This window comes from Pteropus alecto, unplaced genomic scaffold (assembly GCF_000325575.1).
Source record: "Pteropus alecto unplaced genomic scaffold, ASM32557v1 scaffold40, whole genome shotgun sequence".
NCBI classification, from domain to species: domain Eukaryota; kingdom Metazoa; phylum Chordata; class Mammalia; order Chiroptera; family Pteropodidae; genus Pteropus; species Pteropus alecto.
Genome location: NW_006431919.1, coordinates 8,663,916 through 8,682,062, shown reverse-complemented (window position 1 = coordinate 8,682,062; position 18,147 = coordinate 8,663,916). Strand labels below are relative to the sequence as shown.

Sequence of the window (18,147 nt, the reverse complement as noted above, 5' to 3'; positions counted from 1 at the left end):
TGGATTATTCTAATGGAAATGTCACCTTCTTAGAGATCTTTTCCCCATCACACTATGTGAAGTAGCTCTCCTTACTCTCTTATTCATTCTGTCCCATTATCCTATTTTAAAAATTATTATTATCACTGCCCGATTGCATCTTAATTATTTGTTTGTGGCTTTACTATTTTCAGTAGGCTGTAAGCTCTCTGAGGGTAGAGTCTCTCACATGAATGTATGTGCTAAGTAACTTCATAGTCAAGTGTTTCAGACTCTCTAATCATTCAGAAAAAAAGGGATAGTATCATAAACCCCGAGTCGGGGAACTCTTCATGGAGAAGAGGGAAAAGGGTTGGACTTGGAAGAAAGAGAAGGATTTGTATTGGGGGCCCCCAGGTGGATCCATAAGTGGGATATGGAGAGGCATGGCCTTAGTCTGTGGCAATTCTGCTTCTGAAGTGACAGCAAATAACGCCCACATCTCTGCCTCTAGCTGATCACAGAGAGATCAACCTTCCTTAAGGACATACGATCAAGGGCCTGGAAGTGAAATACTCTGATGACTTCATCAAAAGAAAATATGTGACTTTTGCAGAGACCAAAATAAATTCCCAGACCGAGGGGGTGTGGTAGAGGGACAGTTCTTGAGCTGAAGAGAAAGTGCAGGACCTTCCAAGGCATTCTGTGAAAAATGCTTTTTGGATAAAACTGCGACTTAAAAATAACCTCTTTTGGGTGTGGGGAGGAGAACAATTCAAATATGGGGGCCAGAAACCCAGAGTGAGGGCCAAATTTGGGCTAAGAAAGTGCTGGATTCTTTCGATACTTGGAAAGCAACTCCCCTCCCCTCATTTATTTACAATGAACGTTTCTTAGAAACAAATACAAAGAAATTGACAATTTGTGATTTCTAAGGTGTCAAATCAGCATGCTAATAAATAGATCATCTTCCAGTGTGATGAGGGAAGAAAAAAGGTGTGAGAAAGACAAGTCTATGGTTCAAGATAAACAAATACGACACCACTGGAGAACAAGATGGTATCTGGAAAAAGGCCAGGTCGGGTGGTTCTGACTTTCAAAGCAATGGACGTGAGGCAGCCAAATGCACTGAAGATTGAGAACTGTCCTGAGAAACAGGCTTACCTCGGGGAGACTCCCGCTCCGTCACTCTTTCTGTGTGATCGTAGGTAACGTACTTCACTTCTCTGAACCTCCCCTTTTCATCTGTAGAAAGAGAAAATGTTGATCTATCTCGCAAGGATATTGTGGAGATTAAACAAAATATTGCATGAAAACTACCTCAGAGAGCACCTGAATGTTAGAAGGCTTTAAAAAATCTTGAACCACATTTTTCTCCCTTCTCTTAAGAGGGTTGGGGAAATTGGAGAGCTTCAGAATGATAATAGCTAAGATATAAGACAAGATTTTTACTCTCCTAGTTAGGGAGTATAACACTTATCTATTGCCACAATGATGATGTGGAACAAACCATTAGAAAACTCAGTGGCTTAAAACAGTGAGCATTGACAGGTGTCTAGACTAATCTGGGCAGTTCTTCTGGTTTAGCCTCAGATGTCTAGAAGTTGTTTTACTCTTGGTCTAGAGTGGCCTAACCTGGGGTGACTAACTGGTCAACCTGGCTCTCCTCCTGCAGGCTCATGCTCTCTTAGTGAAAACAGAGGAACAAGAGCGATCAAGCCCATTTGTGCAAGTGTTTTTCAAGCCTCTATTTGGGTCACATCTGCTGACACACTATTGGCCAAAGCAAGTCACATGATCAAATCCGGAATCATGGTGGGAGGGTACTACAAAGTTGCATGGTAAAGGTCATGGATATAGGGAGGGATAAAGAAATGAGGCCCTCAATGCAATTAATCTGCTGCAGTGAGACTAGACAGATACAAATTTGAATAATTACATTTTATATAAACACAATAAACATGTAGATATAATAACGAAAGTTGAAAGATAATAATTTTTATTCACATAGCATTTTACTGATTCTGGAGAATTTTCCCCCTAAATCTTCTGGCTTAATCCCCCTCCTCTGAAAAGAGATCAGGCATCACCATCCTCATCTCATGATAAGGAAAGTCACATAGACAGTAAGGAGTAAGCCTGCACTTGAACTTCTGATGGCAAACCTCCCCTTTGTTCCATGGCCTCCTAGACCAAGAGCCAATCAAATGAAACACACACAAAAAGGGCAGGGATCGCTATGAACTCGGTGGCCAAGAAGCTTCTGTAGAGACCAAAATCACCTGAGATGTGAAAATATGCACAGTGATGAGTTTTCAACCTTTTTGAAAGCACAAAACTCACCCTTTGGGGACAAATTTTATGTAGAATCTTCCAACTATATAAATTGATAAAAGAGCTATTTTATTAGCAAAATTTATCTTTGGTTCAAATGTATAACATTTACTTATTATCAAATCAATATATAAGGACCATGAGGCCATTTTGGGGAACTCAGGGGCTGGAAATCAGGGACTGACACTGTAGGGGGACAGTGCAGTCCTGGGGTCCAGTGTGTCTCTGCAGTTTGTTTAGCCTGTGCAGGAGACAAGACTTCTATTGTCTTGCTACCCAGTCCCTATTCCCCATTTCCCAGCCCGACGCCTGGACTTTTCTGTTATCCAAACCAGTACTACCCTTTTGTCTTTCAGGCCAGTTTGACTTGGATTTCTGTCTCTTGCAACCAAAAACATTTCTGACTAATATATTCAGTATTAAGGAAATCTGATTCAAACAGACATGTAGTTGCAAGTAATTATAGTTTTAAAAGCAGTTCATCTTGTGATGTCAGAAAATTCCTTCTTAAAAAATGGGAGAAGCTTTATTCCAAATCTATACATTCATACGCAAAAGTCTGACCCAACAACCCAACTTAATACATGTGATAGACTCAAAGGGATAAAGTACAGTATATAGCACATTTGAGGGTATGTTTACTACATATTTTTAAGTTATTTATATGTATTTAAATATGAAATTTGAAGACTATTTTTTAGGACTCTAGAAATGTCCTTTAGACCCTACGGGTTCCCAGGACTATTGATAGGGCAGAAGAGGAAGGGATCTATGAGAATATTCTAGGTCTCTGACATTCGTCTTTCAGCACCAGAGTGAAACTAACAACGTCACTAAGAAACATTAATTTATTGACAAGCCCCACTTTGTTGTTCTCATTGAAGGCAGAGCAGCTCTGCACTCAGTGCACCGGACGGGGTTGGGGGGCGTAACCACTGACCGCTGCCTCCAATTCTCATTTCATCAGCTCTCATGTCCCGACTTAGGGTGATACATTTCTTTCTCCCCTAGGAGGGGCTTTCTAGCAGCAAGAGCAAGTGGCTAACCAGTGTGGTTTCGTCCTCAAACCCTGAATCGTGATGCTCCTTGAATTCCAATTAAATATGGGGTGAAAGGACTGGCTCTCTGGGGATGGAACAACCTCATAACCTGTGAGATTGTTCAGAAATGTCCAATAGTAATTGGGTTTGGGAAACCAGAGAGAAAGCCCAGAGCTGTTCTAAGCTTTTTCTGTCTGATTAAACTCCATCCCCTCCGCAGCTGGAGGCAGGTGCTACCTTCTCCTTGCCCTCCCAAGAGAGGACTGGAATCTGCCCTCCTCTTTCTTTCCCCAACCTGATCTCTCCACACCTCCCCCGTTGACACACTCTGGCCTCTCTGCTCCTCCTGCTCGGCGGCCCTTCTCCTGTCACCTGCTGCCCTGTGTCCTTATGCTGCCCAGGTCTGCCTGTCCTCCTTGCTTACTGCTTTTTCTTCACCAAAACTCTCCATGTCCAATGCCCAAGGTCTTACTAGGTGAGGAGAGTTAATTCAAAGGGCTTCAATATACATCACACCATTTGATCAACATACCACCACTAAGGGCAGGGAAGGCAGCTATGATGATTTTTCTCCCCATCTTACAGCTGAGGAAATTGAGATTTAGACTTAAAAGCCACAGAGCAAGGAAGCGACAGAGCTGAGACTCAAAGGCCAAGTATTATGCTCTTCTCCTCCCTTAGTATAGATAATCAGACACTAATTATGAATAACCATTTAATAGCTTATGTTTTCAGGATAGCTTTTTATAGTGAAAGCATGATACTTTGCATACAGTTGGCAGTCAAATAAATATTTGTGGACTAATTCTAAAAGTTGGTCACACCAACTTCACTCAGAATTATCCACTTAGCAAATGTTTATGGAGCATTTATAATACCATAGGCATTGTGATAGGCCCTGGGGAACCCAAAACATAGCCCATCATCGCCAGCCTAAAGGAGGCACTAATCTGGTGGGGGGATCGATGGGAGTGAATCTCTAATAAATGGAGAAAGCTCCCAGGAGAGGAGAGAAATAAATCTAGCCCATGCCTCATCCCCTGGGGATGGCACTGGAGACAAGGACCCAGGGGACGATTTCATGGAGACAGGAACTTGTGACTTATGTTTGGAAGGATTATCCGGAAGCAGAAAGGATGATTCATGGCAGAGGGCACCACTTGAGTAAGGCATGCAAGCAGCTCCGAATGACTACAGCTCAGTGTATAGGTGTGGTGGGCGGGGGAGAGGGGGCGGGCAGGGAATGAAGCTGAGGCCTGAGTGAAGGGAATGACTGAATGCTAATAATATGAGAATTGACCTCTTAAGCAATGAGACCATTAAAGTTTGTTTATGGTTTGCTTTTTAAAAGCAGAAAGTGGGCACGATTCTACTTGTGCTTAAAAAAAACATTCAGGCAACAATTTGACGGTTATATGAAGTACACAGTCAGTGAGGAAAAGGCACGTGCAGGGAGAAGATATGACACACCTCGAGTCAGGTGTGCAGTTACTTTCTTTGCCCACTGACCTGACAGCAAAGTAACTGAGTCATTGGAAGTAACTGTGTGGTTAGGCATGCTGTTAGCATCAGTCCTGGGACTCAGAAAGGCCACCCCTCCTACCTACAAGGTCCGCATTAAATGGGAAACTCATTACCATTTGATTAGTAGCTGGTCCTGGGCCTGACACTCTATGCAGACTCTTTGACAAAGTGAACTAGAACATTAAGCACAGGCTCAAGATGAGAGCTTTCCCAGTACACACACAATGGACTTGCCCACTGTTACTGGAACCCAGTTATTCCTCAAATGGGATTCATCAGATAACTCTTCTCTCCTGGGGTAAGGTGCATTGGAGGGGGTGAGGAGAGAAAGGCTAAGACCTTCTCCTTCCCTCCTCCTGCAACACCAGTCGGTGTTCTAAAAAGGCTTGACTTCATTTTTACAATCTAGAGGTGGAAGTGGTGTTCATAAGAACAGTGACAAAACCGCTTTGCTGTACTAGCTCTTCTTTAAAAAAAAAAGAAAGAAAGAAAGATACGAAAGTGTTTCTCCATTAAGGCAGACATTCCTCCCAAATGAGAAATTTTCTGCATGAGGCAAATATTGTTCTGGGGGTTCCTTAAGAATATGTGATGAAATAAATAAAAAGTCATGGCAATGTGTGCTTTTAACTCAGACCGTGACTTCACGGAAAGCAGGAGCAAAGCTTGTTACTTTGGGCAGTGTCTAATGCAGTCAAGTAAAAACGAAACTTCTTTTATAAAAGCATTCGTATGCCTATGATGATGAACATGCAAGTAGAGGATTTTGATCTTGTTCTGGTGACCTCTGAAAAGCTCAAATTCAAAGGCAGGGAGGTCTAACTTCCAGGGACGCTGACTGCTATCTCAAGATAAGATTAATTAAAAGCTGGGAGTGTGCGGGGAGTTCTTCCTGAACTGTCGGATCGCAAGACGCTAGAGATGGAAGGGATTTTAAATGTGCGGTCCTGCTCCCTCCTCCTGCGGGATTCTTTGATCTCTTCTCAGCTTCCTCCATGGCTCAGTGTTTTCACATGATCTCCTAGGTTGAGGTAAACTCTGCTGTGAGAAAATATAGACCTGTCTTGCCAGAGCACAGTGATTATTTCCACCCCAGAGACAGAAGGGCAGGTCTGTGGGCACAGCCGGTAGTCTTCCATGCGTGAGGGAGAAGCCAGGTTTGGACAGGATCCTGTGATCAGAGGAGGACACGAGAATTCTAGAGAATTTTGGAAGATGAGAGTGGCGACTGAATCATTTTTGAATGTACCTCAATCTCCATATAAAAACAAACAAAGCGAATACATAACAAAATGAAAAACAAAATCATACGGGATCCTCATGAGTCTCACATTATAAACGACGGGGACAAAGCAGCAGCTGCCCCAAAGGTATTAATACCTGCATGAGAGGAAGAAAGCAAGCAACGGGGTATCTGATAGACCTGAGCACAGGAGAACCCAACGCAGGCAGCAGGTACTTCTGGAAGACACATGACCCAGTCTGAGAGTGGCAGCTGAACCCAGGAGGCATTTTGCCCAAGTCACTGCTGGCAGAGTGTAAGAGGTCCAGAGAGAGGGTGCAGGGACCTGAGGACCCTTCCTGAATGAGATTAGTGCCCTTTTGAAAGGGACCCCAGAGAGCTCTCTTGTTCTTTTTCCACCAGGAGAGGACACAAGGAGAAATTGGCAGTTTGCCACCTGAAATAGGGCCATTTCTAGAACCAAGCCATGCTGGCACCCTAATCTCAGACTTCTAGCCTCCAGAACCATAAAAAAATAAATTTCTCTTGTTTATAAGCCATCCGGTCTATGGTACTTTGTTATAGCAGCCTGAACTGACTGACAGTTATTCCCTCAAAAGTGAAGATCATGATCACTTTTGGTGGGAGGGTTGACTGGATGGAATCCATGGGTGGGTTTCTGGGATTTGTGTGATTTTCTATAACTGTCTTTTATTTTACTATAAACAGATAATAGAAAGAAAGCTGGAACAAGGGGACCTCAGGTCCCAGCTCATACTGAACGCTAATACGAAAGCCAACATAATTCTTGCTCACATCTGTTGAACACGTACCTGTGCAAGGTGCCATGCTTGTTCATGAAAGGTTTTGTGCTCCAAGTCTAGAGTCAAGTGGCTTGCTTAGTTTTCTTTACATGCTGTGTGACTTTGGGCAAGTACCTAATTCTCTTTGAGCCTCTGTATTCTCCTCTGTAGAATGGGATATTAGTAGTATATCTCTCATAAGGCTGTTGGAATAAGTGAGGTTTGCATGAAAAGCCCCTAAAACAGTGTCTAACTCATAGTATATTCTCAATCAATTGTAATCATTGCTATGTCCCTGTTTCTACTCTCACATTATGGGTGAAAAAAATGAAGGTTCAGAGAGGTTAAGCTGCGGAATTGTTCAGCGTTGAAGCTATGCTCTCAATCTTCCCCTTCTGCCTTCCCGACTCATTAACTTCCTTCAAAAGAAAGATAGTGAAATGGCAAATGACAGTGACCTGGCCTGGTTCCACAGCTGTTCTGAAGGATATCTAGGGTCTCACTTCCTCCCTTGCCCCCAACATATGATGATGCAATTTCACTATCAGAGAGAGAATCCAGCCATGCTGTCCACGGGAGGGCTGCCTGAGGCATTCTTGGAAGAGGGAGTATGGGCGGGAAGGATGCATGGTCATGTGGCTCCTTCAGGGGAGGCATAAACAAGTCCCTAATCTCAGAGGGGTCTAGGAGTCCAGCGAGGCAGCTGGCTGGATGCGTGACACACATCATGCTGAGAGAGGAAATAAGTAGTGTTTCTCTGAGCTGAAGTTTAAGCGTAAACAAGGAGCAAATAGTTTTTGTCATAATTACCAAATATTAGAAATGTATTGTTCCTTACCCACTCTCAGGACACTTCTAGGAGCTCCAGCTGTGCTAATAATGTTATGTGCACCACCTCCAGGGCCAGAAGGATTGTTCCACGACAAAGGCTCTTCATCTGTGTTTGTTCTTGTTTTCCATCAACACTTGAAATCTAGTTTACCTAGGTTTTCTTGGGACTCTGTGTTTTGTTTGGAAGCTAAGAGGAATGAAAACAAAAACAAAAACAAAAATATTTACAGTTAAGATCGTAGACAAGGTCCCCATCTATCTAAAAGGGAAGTAATGCAGTCGCCCCTCGGTATCCATGGAGGATTGGTTCCAGGACCCTCTTCAGATATTAAAATCCTCAAGTGCTCAAGCCCCTGATATAAAATGGCATAGTATTTGCATATAACCTATATTTGATTATAGGCTACAGCGGGGAATGCCTACAGGTTACTTCATTTGCATGAATTCCATGTCATGCTCAATGCATGGAAAATTTAAGTTTTTTGCTTGGGGGAACTTTCTGGGATTTTTTTTGTCTAAAATTTTCCACCTGCAGTTGGTTGAATCCATGGATGTGGAACCTGTGGATACAGAGAGCTGACTGCATTTACCTCCTGATAGGACTGATGTGAAGATGACTGAGGGAACATATATAAAAAGCCTGGCAGAGAGCTTGGCACACAGTAGGCGCCATAAATGAAGGTGCATCCCCAAATCCCATGCCAGTACACCTTGAAAACAAGAACCAAAGTGGCAGATATGTGGCACACAACCTTTTTCCAATACGGTATCCATGGTAGCTATTATTAATTGATCACAATATTCTTTCCTGCTTGGATTAGTCTACTATTGCTGCAGTAGCAAATTACCACAAATTTAATAGATTAAAACAATGCAACTTTATTATTTTACAGTCTGTAGGTTTGAAGTCCAAAATAGGTCTCAATGGGCTAACATCAAAGTTTTGGCAGGGTTGCTTTTCTTTTTGGAAATTCAAGGAGGGAATCCATTTCCTTGTCTTTTCCAGCTTCTAGAGGCCAATGTCTGGTTCATGGACACAGAGCCCCTTACATCTCGGTCCCAGCAACAAGACGCCAAATCCTTCCCAGGCTGCCATCCTACTCTGATCACAGCCAGGAATTGTTCTCCACTTTTACAGACTCATGCGACGAGAGTGGGCCCACCAGATAATCCAGGGTTATCTTCCCATCCCAAGATCCGTAACTTTAATCAATCTGCAAAGTCCATTTTGCCATGCAAGGCAACATATGCACGTGTTCTGGGGATCAGGGTGTGGACATCTTTGGGGGTCATTATTCTCCCTACCACACGTCTCAGTGCAGAGCTCCAGGCAGCCGCTGCCAGTAGATCACTTGACCTGTGAGATGAAATCTGTTTGGTCTGTGAGATCAAAGCTATACCTACTTTGCAGATTCATCAGGAAAGGACTAAATAAATAAATAAACAAACAAATAAATAAATACATGCAAGCAAGCCAGTCAAGGGATAACTGGAATCAAAAGAAAGCAGTAACCATGTGCTAAACACCCTTTTAAAAAAAAAAAAAAAAATCTGCCTGCCAGAATTCTCCAACTGCCACAGCCAGGGGGAGCAGCAGTAGCGGGCCAGGCTTGTAGTGGCTGTAGGAGGGGAACTTCCTCTTTGGGTCATATTTCTACCAGTGTGATCTGGACCTCACATCTCAGGTCCCTGTTACGTGTGGCCAAGTGTGGTCATGTGCCAGCCTAAACACTTCTTTAAAAGTAGCTTTACTGAGGTATAGACATGCACATGTTTAAAGTGTACGATATGATAAGTTTTGACGTAAGTATACACCTGCGAAACTATTACACAACCAAGACTGTGAACCTATCCATCCCCTCAAAAAAATCCATTTGTGCTCCTCTCAATCCCTCCTTTCCCAGGTGCTCACTGATTTGCCATTGTCACTACAGATTGGCTTCCATTTTCTAGAGTTTTATATAAGTGAAATCATACAATAAGTAACCCTTTTTTGTCTAGTTTCTTTCAGTCCGTGTAATGATTTTGAGGTTCATCCATGTTGTGCATATCAGTAGTTCATTGCTTTTGTGGTTGCCTAGCATTTCAGTGCAAGCCACACTTTTGTTTGTCTTTTTCCCTATTGATGGACATTTCCAGTTTTTGGCTATTACTAATAAAACTGTAAATATTTATATACAAGTCTTTGTAGGGACACATGCTTTCATTTCTCTTTCTCATAAATACCTAGGAATGCAATCTCTGGGAAGAGTGGCTGAGTGTCATATGGTAGTATATGTTTAACTTGCTAAGAAATTGCCGAACTGTTTTCCAAAGTGGTTGTCCATTTTACATCTTCGTCAGCAGTCTACAAGAGCATCAGTACTTCTGTTTCCTTGGCAAGACTTAGTATGGTTAGTCTTTTTAACTTTAGCTATTCTAACAGGTGTGTAGTGGTGTCTTATTGTTTTGTTTGAATTTACTTAATTATAATGATGTTGAGTCTCTTTATAATTTGCTTATCTGCCATCCATATATCTTCTTTGCTGAAATGTAAGTTCAAATTTTTTATTCATTTTTTTAAATTGGGTTGTTCATTTCTTATTTATTGGGTTTTAGAATTCTTTATATATTCCAAATACAATCCCCTTGTCAGATATATGATTTACAAATATTTCCCCTCATTTTGTGGTTGTCTTTTCATTCTTTTAACAATGTAACTCAAAGATCAGAAGTTTTGAATTTAATGTAGTACAATATATCAATTTTTTCTTTCATGAATTTGTGCTTTTGGTGTTATATTTAAGAAACCTTTTCCTAAATCAGGGTTATAAATATTTTCTCCTATATTATCTTCTAGGACTTTTATAGTTTTAGGTTTTACATTTAGGTAGATGATCCATTCTGAGTTAATTTTTGTATATGCTGCAAGGTATGAATTAAAGTTCTGCCCCCCCACCCCAATATAGATATCCAACTGTTATAGTACAATTTGTTGAAAAGACTATCCTTTGTCCAGTGAATTGCCTTTGTATTCTTATCAAAATTCAGTTGTCCACATATTTGTTGATCTATTTCTGAACTCTCTATCTGGGAGTTTATTTCTGGCCTCTCTCTTCTGACCTATTTATCTGTTTATCTATCTTGACAGTAACATCACACTGATGAATACTGCATCTTGATAAGAAGTCTTGAAGCCAGGTACTGCTAACCTTCCAGCCTTTTTATTCCTTTCAAAGTTGTTTTTGCTACCCTCGTGTAATGCATTTCTGTATCAATTTTAGAATTGGCTTGTCAATTTCTACAGTAAATGCTCCTAAGATTTAGATTGGGATTGTACTAAAACAATAGACTAATTTTGGGAAAAATTGACATCTTAATAATATTGAGTCTTTTGATCTATAAACATTGTCAATATTTCCATTTATTTAGATTATTCTAAATAAAAATTATTCTTTATTTTGCAGGGTTTTGTAGTTTTCATTCCATAGGTCTTATATATATTTGTTGGGTATAACCTCTATTTATATTTTTGATGCTATTATAAATGGCATTATTTTTAAATTTTTAGTTTTCGCTTATTTGTTGTTATTATATATAAATATAGTCTTTTATATTGGTTTTGTATCTTGAAACCTTGATAAACTTATTTTCCTGTTCTAGTAGTTTTTTCGTAGGTTCCATAAGATTTTCTATATATGTAATCATACATCTGTGACTAAAGACAGATTTACTTCTTCCTATTTAATTTCTATAGTATTTCTTTCTTTTTTCTTGCCTTATTGCATTAGTTAGAACATCAGTACAAATTTGAACAGAAATGATGAGAACAGATATCTTTTTTTTTCTTTCTGATCTTAGGGGGAAAGCAGTCTTTCATTTTATTTTATCATTAAGTATGATGTAGGTTATTTTTTTTGTAGATACTTTTTATCAAGTTAAGGAAGTTCCCTCTATTCCTAGTTTGCTGAGATATATTTTCTTTTAGAAATGAATATTATATTTTGTTAAATACTTTTTCTACATCGTTTTGATGATTATATATTTTTCTTTCTTAGACTGCTAATATGGTGAATCACACTGATTTGTCACATGTTCCTTCGACTTTGCATTTCTGGGATAAACTCCAGAACAATGCCATTTACTTAGTCGTAATATGTTGTCCCTTTTGTATGGTTTTAGATTTGATTTACTTTTTAGCTGAGTTTTTTTCCTCTATATACATGAGGTATATTGGTCTGTAATTTTCTTACTTATAATGTTGTCTTTTGTAATGGTGAGCTCATAGAATGAGTTGATAAGTATTCCTTCCTCTTCAATTTTCACAAAGAGTTTACATATTATTTCTTTTTTAAGTGATAGAATATCCCAAGGAAGCTTTCTAGTCCTTGAGTTTATTTTTTTCTTTTTTGTGAGAAAATTTTTTACTGCAAATTCAGCTTAGTAGATTTTGCCTTTCAGGAATTTGCCCATTTTGTTTTAGTTGTCAAGTTTATAGCATTTGTTATTTATTTGATAGAGTCATTTATAATATCCTCTTATTTTTGTTTTAACATCTATAATCTGTAGTGTTGTTACTTTTCTCATTATGGATCTTTGGTAATTTATATCTTCTCTCTTTTTTACTTCTCAGTTTGCTGGAGGTTTATGAATAATGTTGATCTCAAAGAACCAGCTTTTGATTTCAGCGATTTTCTCCATTGTTTTTCTATTGTCTTTCACATTGACATATTTGTTGGTTTTTGTTTATCATTTTCTTTCTTATTCTTACCTTGGTTTTAACTTAATTTTTTTTTCCAGTTTTTTAAGATGAGAGCTAAGGTCCTTGATTTGAGACCTTTCTTCTCTTTTAGCATAGGCATTTTAGTGCTATAAATTTCCCCCTTAAACTCTGAATCCCATAAATCCTGATATGCTGTGTTTTCATTTTCATTGTTTAAAATACTTACTTATTTCCCTTTTGATTTCTTCTTTAACTCAAGGGTTTTGGGGGGAAGTAAATAGTTTCCAAATATTTGGGGATTTTGTAGATATCTTTCTGTGATTAATCTCTAATTTAATCCTATTCTGGTTAGAAAATATGTTTTGCATGACGACTGCTTTTAAGTATATTAAGACTTGTTTTATGTACCAGAACATGATCTATATTGGTAAATGTTCCAAATAGTGTTAAGAACTTTAAATATTTTTGTTTTGTATTTAATGTTCACAACAATGCTTACTATCATCTCTATTTTAGTGAAGTGGAAATAGGTGATACTGTTTCCCCATTTTTAAAGAGACAACACTGAGGGTTAATTGATTTAATTAACTATTCAATGCCAGACAGCTATTAAGTAGTAGGACTAGAATATGCTCTCCGGTCTGACATCAAAGACAAGTTACACAATTTCTGCATACCCATCCCTGGTCCCCATAAGCAGGGGAGGACCACTTGTGTTCAAGAGGCGTAGTTCAGGTTAATTGCCTCTCTCTGAAAGTGCTGGGATCTATCTCCTAAATTGCCACTTCCTAGCATAAACACAATTGCTTCAATTGTCAATGCAGACATAAAGGTGAATTCTGTCTGATAGTAAGAGTGGCCTCAACCCCCAATTGCTGATTTTAGTCAGAACCTTGCTACTGACTGATGTTTAATTACTAGGTCATTCCAATAACACCCTAGAACAAAGGCTGACATCAGGTGCTTTTGTCTCTTCATAGCAGGTAGCAGAGGATGGCTGATTGCCCCTCAGAGCCCAGTGATGCTTATGGAGACTCTGGACTAGAAGACTCTATTCATATGTTCCTTGAATTTGCATAATAACCTTCAAGTAAACCTGGATTGAAATGACTATTTCCTTACTCCTTTCTTGAATTTAACTGTCAAGTATTCAAAGTATGATCTTATTGCTAGTAAATGTGGTTATCATACTCTTTCACTGGGACTGAGGCCAATCTGGGAGCCTATAATTCAACAAAAGAGTTTTTGATCATCTGCAGCTCCAATTATCCAAGTGGTCCAGACCCTTTCTTACTCCCACTACCACAGTAATTTGACTAGCCTGTTAAATGATCTTTTCTGGCTGCATCCATAGCCTTGCACAGTGGGTTTATTTGAATAGATGTCTTGCAAGGGCATGTTCCTCTTATATACAAAGCCAATTTAATTTCTACAGTTATTTGCAGGAGCCCACATTGACCATAATTGACTACTTCCTAATGTTACTTATGCTAAAATCTAAAAGGAAAGGGGTGTGCTGCCAGAGTGAGCTGTTCATTCCGAGTGCCATTTCTCCACCACTTGAAATGTTAAATGGCGGGCACCAAAGGAAGAAGAACTCCTGGGGATCTTCTTTAAGCACCTAAACCTCTAACCTTTCACTGAGGTGGACTGGCTTCTACACGGTAATTATCAGCTTGCAGATTACTGAGGAGTTAAAACCGGTAAGAGTATGTCGTCCCCAGAAGTTAATTTGTGGTGTGTAATACCTGATTTTTAAATTTCTTCTGAGGAATGACAAAAAGAATGTAGACTGGAGTTCTATAGCAACTTCAAAGCCTAAAGAAGCCGCTATTCTAGTTGATAGATAACTGCTTAAGTCTCTGCTGTCTCCTAAATGGAAACTACATGATTGAAAGAAATCTTTCCTTAAGATTCTGCAAACTTTTGACAAGCCACTAGTCAGAAAAGGCAAATCGATTTTGACTCATGTGTCAATATTGATTGGCTGGCCCTGGAATTTTGCGTTGAGAATGATTCTGAGGCCACACTCTCAATCCAGAGGGAAGAATAAAGTGGATGATTAGTAATGTCTGCCATGAATGCCGTAATAGAGAACGGTGACACACCCAGAGTGCTGGGCACTATGCCAGGCACTGAAAATGTAGCAGCGAACAAAACAGATTCAGCTGATGAACTCACAAAGCCCACAGGGTGGGAATGACTACTAAGGTCATGTCTTACTATTGTTATTCAAAAATTTTATGGTTTTTGTTCTGCCCATCACTCTCGCTATTAATGTATTGTAAAAGAACCACAATATCAATTAAGATTACTCAGTATAGTTCTCTAGCAGGAAAACAACAAGGGAATGGTGTTTATCACAATAAGTAAGACTTGTCTTTCAGTTTTATTTTCTTTCTCTTTAAGAGCACACTGACCAAGAAGACCTTTATCTTGATGAAGATGCTCCTTACCAAACCAGTACATTTCTCCATGATGGAAAGCAGCTACAATCTTGGCCAGGGTCAACTCTTGTTTATGGGGAACAGAAAACAACAGACAAGAGAAGATCGAGCATGGAGAAGGGATGGGGTGGATTACTGTCTCCTCTGGAGCCACGGGAGAAGGAAATTCCTGAGGCAGAGCAATCAGACCAGGACAAAGGGCATTCACCTTCTTGCTAACTGACCAGCAGCTGTTCCCAGGTGGCCCCTATGCTGGTTACATAAGTTGTGCTCACTTACATGCAAAGCCCTTCTCCATATAGCTCAGCAGATGCCATCACTCGTTCTTCAGTCTGACGGGGATAGGCTCTACCTGTGAGGGCCTCAAAACTGTAACTGTACCATTCTGGAACCAAAGTCAGGGTCTGGAGTTCACTGTAAAAGGCCTCCCTCCATCCACAGATGATGCAATGGATCAGTGTCTTTCTCACTGTGGTAATAGCAGTTGACATGGAAGCTGTTGTTGCTTCTACACAAAATTACTATCCCTCTGGTCTGCCAAATGTCAAAACTATTTGCCTGTCTAGCATCCATTTCTTCTATCTCTAGGAACTGCATCAAGATTATCTTTTAGGAAATCATCCTTTCTGAACACCCAAACTGGCTGTTTTGCATAGCGTCTGTCCAAGCTCCGCGCCTCGTAGCCAATACCTAGTCAAACTGCACCTAGTAGCCAATACCTAGTCAAACCAAGTCTCAGGAATTGGTTTAGATATAGCCACGTGATACATTCTGAGTCCATGAGTGTCATGTCCAGATTCTGCCAAAAAAATGAAAAATAAAAAAGTGATGGGACTTTGCCTACTATTATCAAGCTAATGGAATATAAACTGAAAATGTTAGTGGCTGTTTTTGCCACCAGCTGTGTAGAACATGCTTAAAAATAAAGACATTTTAGAGGAAAAACAGAGTCGAAGGACTGAGAGAGACATATTCTTCTGGTAAATTTTGAGCTCCTAGATTCAGCCTTTCCTGAACTTCACTACATCTTTGGACTTTTCAGTTATACAAACCAATTTTTCCCTTTTTTGGGGTTATGAAATTTTGAATTAGGTTTCTATCACTTGCATTCCCAAGAAATCCTGACGAATATACAGGTTTTCTCGCTTCGTAGAGGTTTTCATAGGAATTGGGCAGAACTAGAGGTATATCTCTGAAAGTTTCAGCATTTAAACAACCTATACTTTTGTATAAGCATTGTCAATGAAATATGAGCCTGAAGCAGTTCAGCCTGACATCAGAACACAACTAGTTTACAACAGAGCTACATGCCAACCACTGTGCTGGGTACCGTGGAGGGTAGGGAAGAAGCCAGAGTTCCTGCCCTCATAAAGTTTACAGTCTAGCCAGGAAGGCAGACTTAATACAAGCTAAAACTTAGAGCATAAGCTCACTTTCAGGACCACAGTGCCCTGGTGAGTCACCCTATATTATGAAGTATGCCACAAGGAATTTGTGACTCATGAAGCTAAAGTACCAGCGTTGGCAGATTACTTAAAAAGTAAACATGAATTAGAGTGGATTCAAGGTTATTGCAATAATAATGTCACATTCATTCACTCAGTTCTCCAGAATGTTTTCAAGTAGAAGAGAAAGGGTTGGCATAACAGTTAACACCCACGGACCTGTATCTCCAGGAGTGTGTTCTTCCCAAGGATGCCAGCCACCATATGTCCTCAAGCAATGATCTTAATATCCACGTGCAGGGGAAGGAACAGCAGCAGCAGAACTGCCAACATATCCTGTGCACTGTTTAGGCACCAGATACTCTGCTGAGCACATTATAAGAGTTGTTTCATTTACTCTACACAAGAAACCTCTGAGAAGCTATCCTGATTTGGCAGTTTAAACAGCATGAGTCTGTCAAATACTACTGGGTTCAGCGAAGGGAGAGGTTCGCATAGGCTGGAGTTGTTGGAAAGCGTTCCCAGGAGGGCATGAGCCTTCAACAGGCCAGGAAGGACAATAGAATATGCACAAGCAGGGGAAAGGGAAAGCATGCAGGTTCTGGAATAAATGAGACAAATGCAGGACATCGGGTGCCAAGCTCACCTTCTGGGTGCTGTTAGAGCCAGTACCAGGACACTGCAAGACAAGTACACCCGCCCCGGGCCCGTGTGGCTAGTCCATGAATCCTGTCCCACCTCCAGGCCTTTGTCCATGCTGTCCCCTTTGTCCTTGCCTCCTTTAGTTCAGCAGCTCCCAAGAGATACTCTGGACTCTGAGCTCCTTTCTAGTCTCTTGAGAAGAGAAGCTGCTTCCCCTGGGACAACGGAAGCTGCTGACGAACTTCAGCTTTTCTTCAGGCTGCCAGTTCCCAGGACTGTCAACCCCCAGCTGCAGACTTGTCCCCATCCTTCCCCTCGGCCTGTCCCAAATTCTAGACCGGCCCCTCCTTATGCCAAAATGTAGCTGTCCCATGCTCCACTAAGTTTTCTTCACTCAGCCAGACAGCTTGTCTGGTTAGCCATGAGCTGGCATCCTGAGAAAGCAAACAAACGCCCAGTATTATCGCTTCCCTTGCCAAAAATCTTTAAAGTTAATAATGAGCATTTATTAACTGCTTAGTGTGCAGCAGCACTGTCCCAAGCAGTTGCATGCGTCGAATCTTCTCGAGGAGGCTGTGTAACAGGACTGGTACCATCTACATTTGAGAGGCCAGGAGACTGCGTCTCTAAGAAGTTAAGCAACTTATATGATGTCCAAAGTCAGGGTAGCAGCATGATGCCAGCCAGACAGATGCACTTAGACATCTTTCATGCAGCAGGCACGGCAGTCAGGATCAAACCCCATGGCCTCAGCCTGACAGGCCACGCCCTCTAGCATCAAGGCTTGGCTTAGTTCTCCGGTCTTAACTTCCCAAGGGCCTCACGACACAATCTGAACACTGGCCCAGATAACACGCAGTCCCCCGGGGTTCTCTGCCTTCCTCCACGGCCATACTTTGGCTTATGCTGAGTCCTCTATGTGGAATGCCATCCCTCGCCACCTCCACTTGTTGATTCACACTTTAAAATCTGCCTGTTTCTTGAAGTTTTTCAATATAACCTCCCACCTCATTGCCATCGAAATTAATCTCTGCCTCTCCCACATATGTCCTTCATATCTCTTTCATAATGTACCTTGCCGTCTGCCTTGCTTTCCCACTGTTTGTGTGCAGTGACTTTACCATGAATCCCTGACAGACACAAATTGGGTTTTACTCTTAAGTGGGTTCCACGTGGGTGTTTGGATCAGGGCCCTGAGT

The 18,147-nt window shown here is 40.8% G+C and overlaps 1 long non-coding RNA gene across 1 annotated transcript in view; it reads right to left on the bottom strand.

Moving 5' to 3' along the window:
* Window positions 1–17,662, bottom strand: part of LOC107195286 — a 92,628-nt gene extending 74,966 nt beyond the window's left edge. Inside the window, exons 1-3 of the long non-coding RNA XR_001516386.2 lie at window positions 16,953–17,662; window positions 7,720–7,899; window positions 1,123–1,203 (exon numbers count right to left, since the gene is read on the bottom strand). This is a non-coding gene — a long non-coding RNA (uncharacterized LOC107195286). The remainder of the gene's footprint in view (window positions 1–1,122; window positions 1,204–7,719; window positions 7,900–16,952) is intronic.
* Window positions 17,663–18,147: the final 485 nt, after the last annotated feature.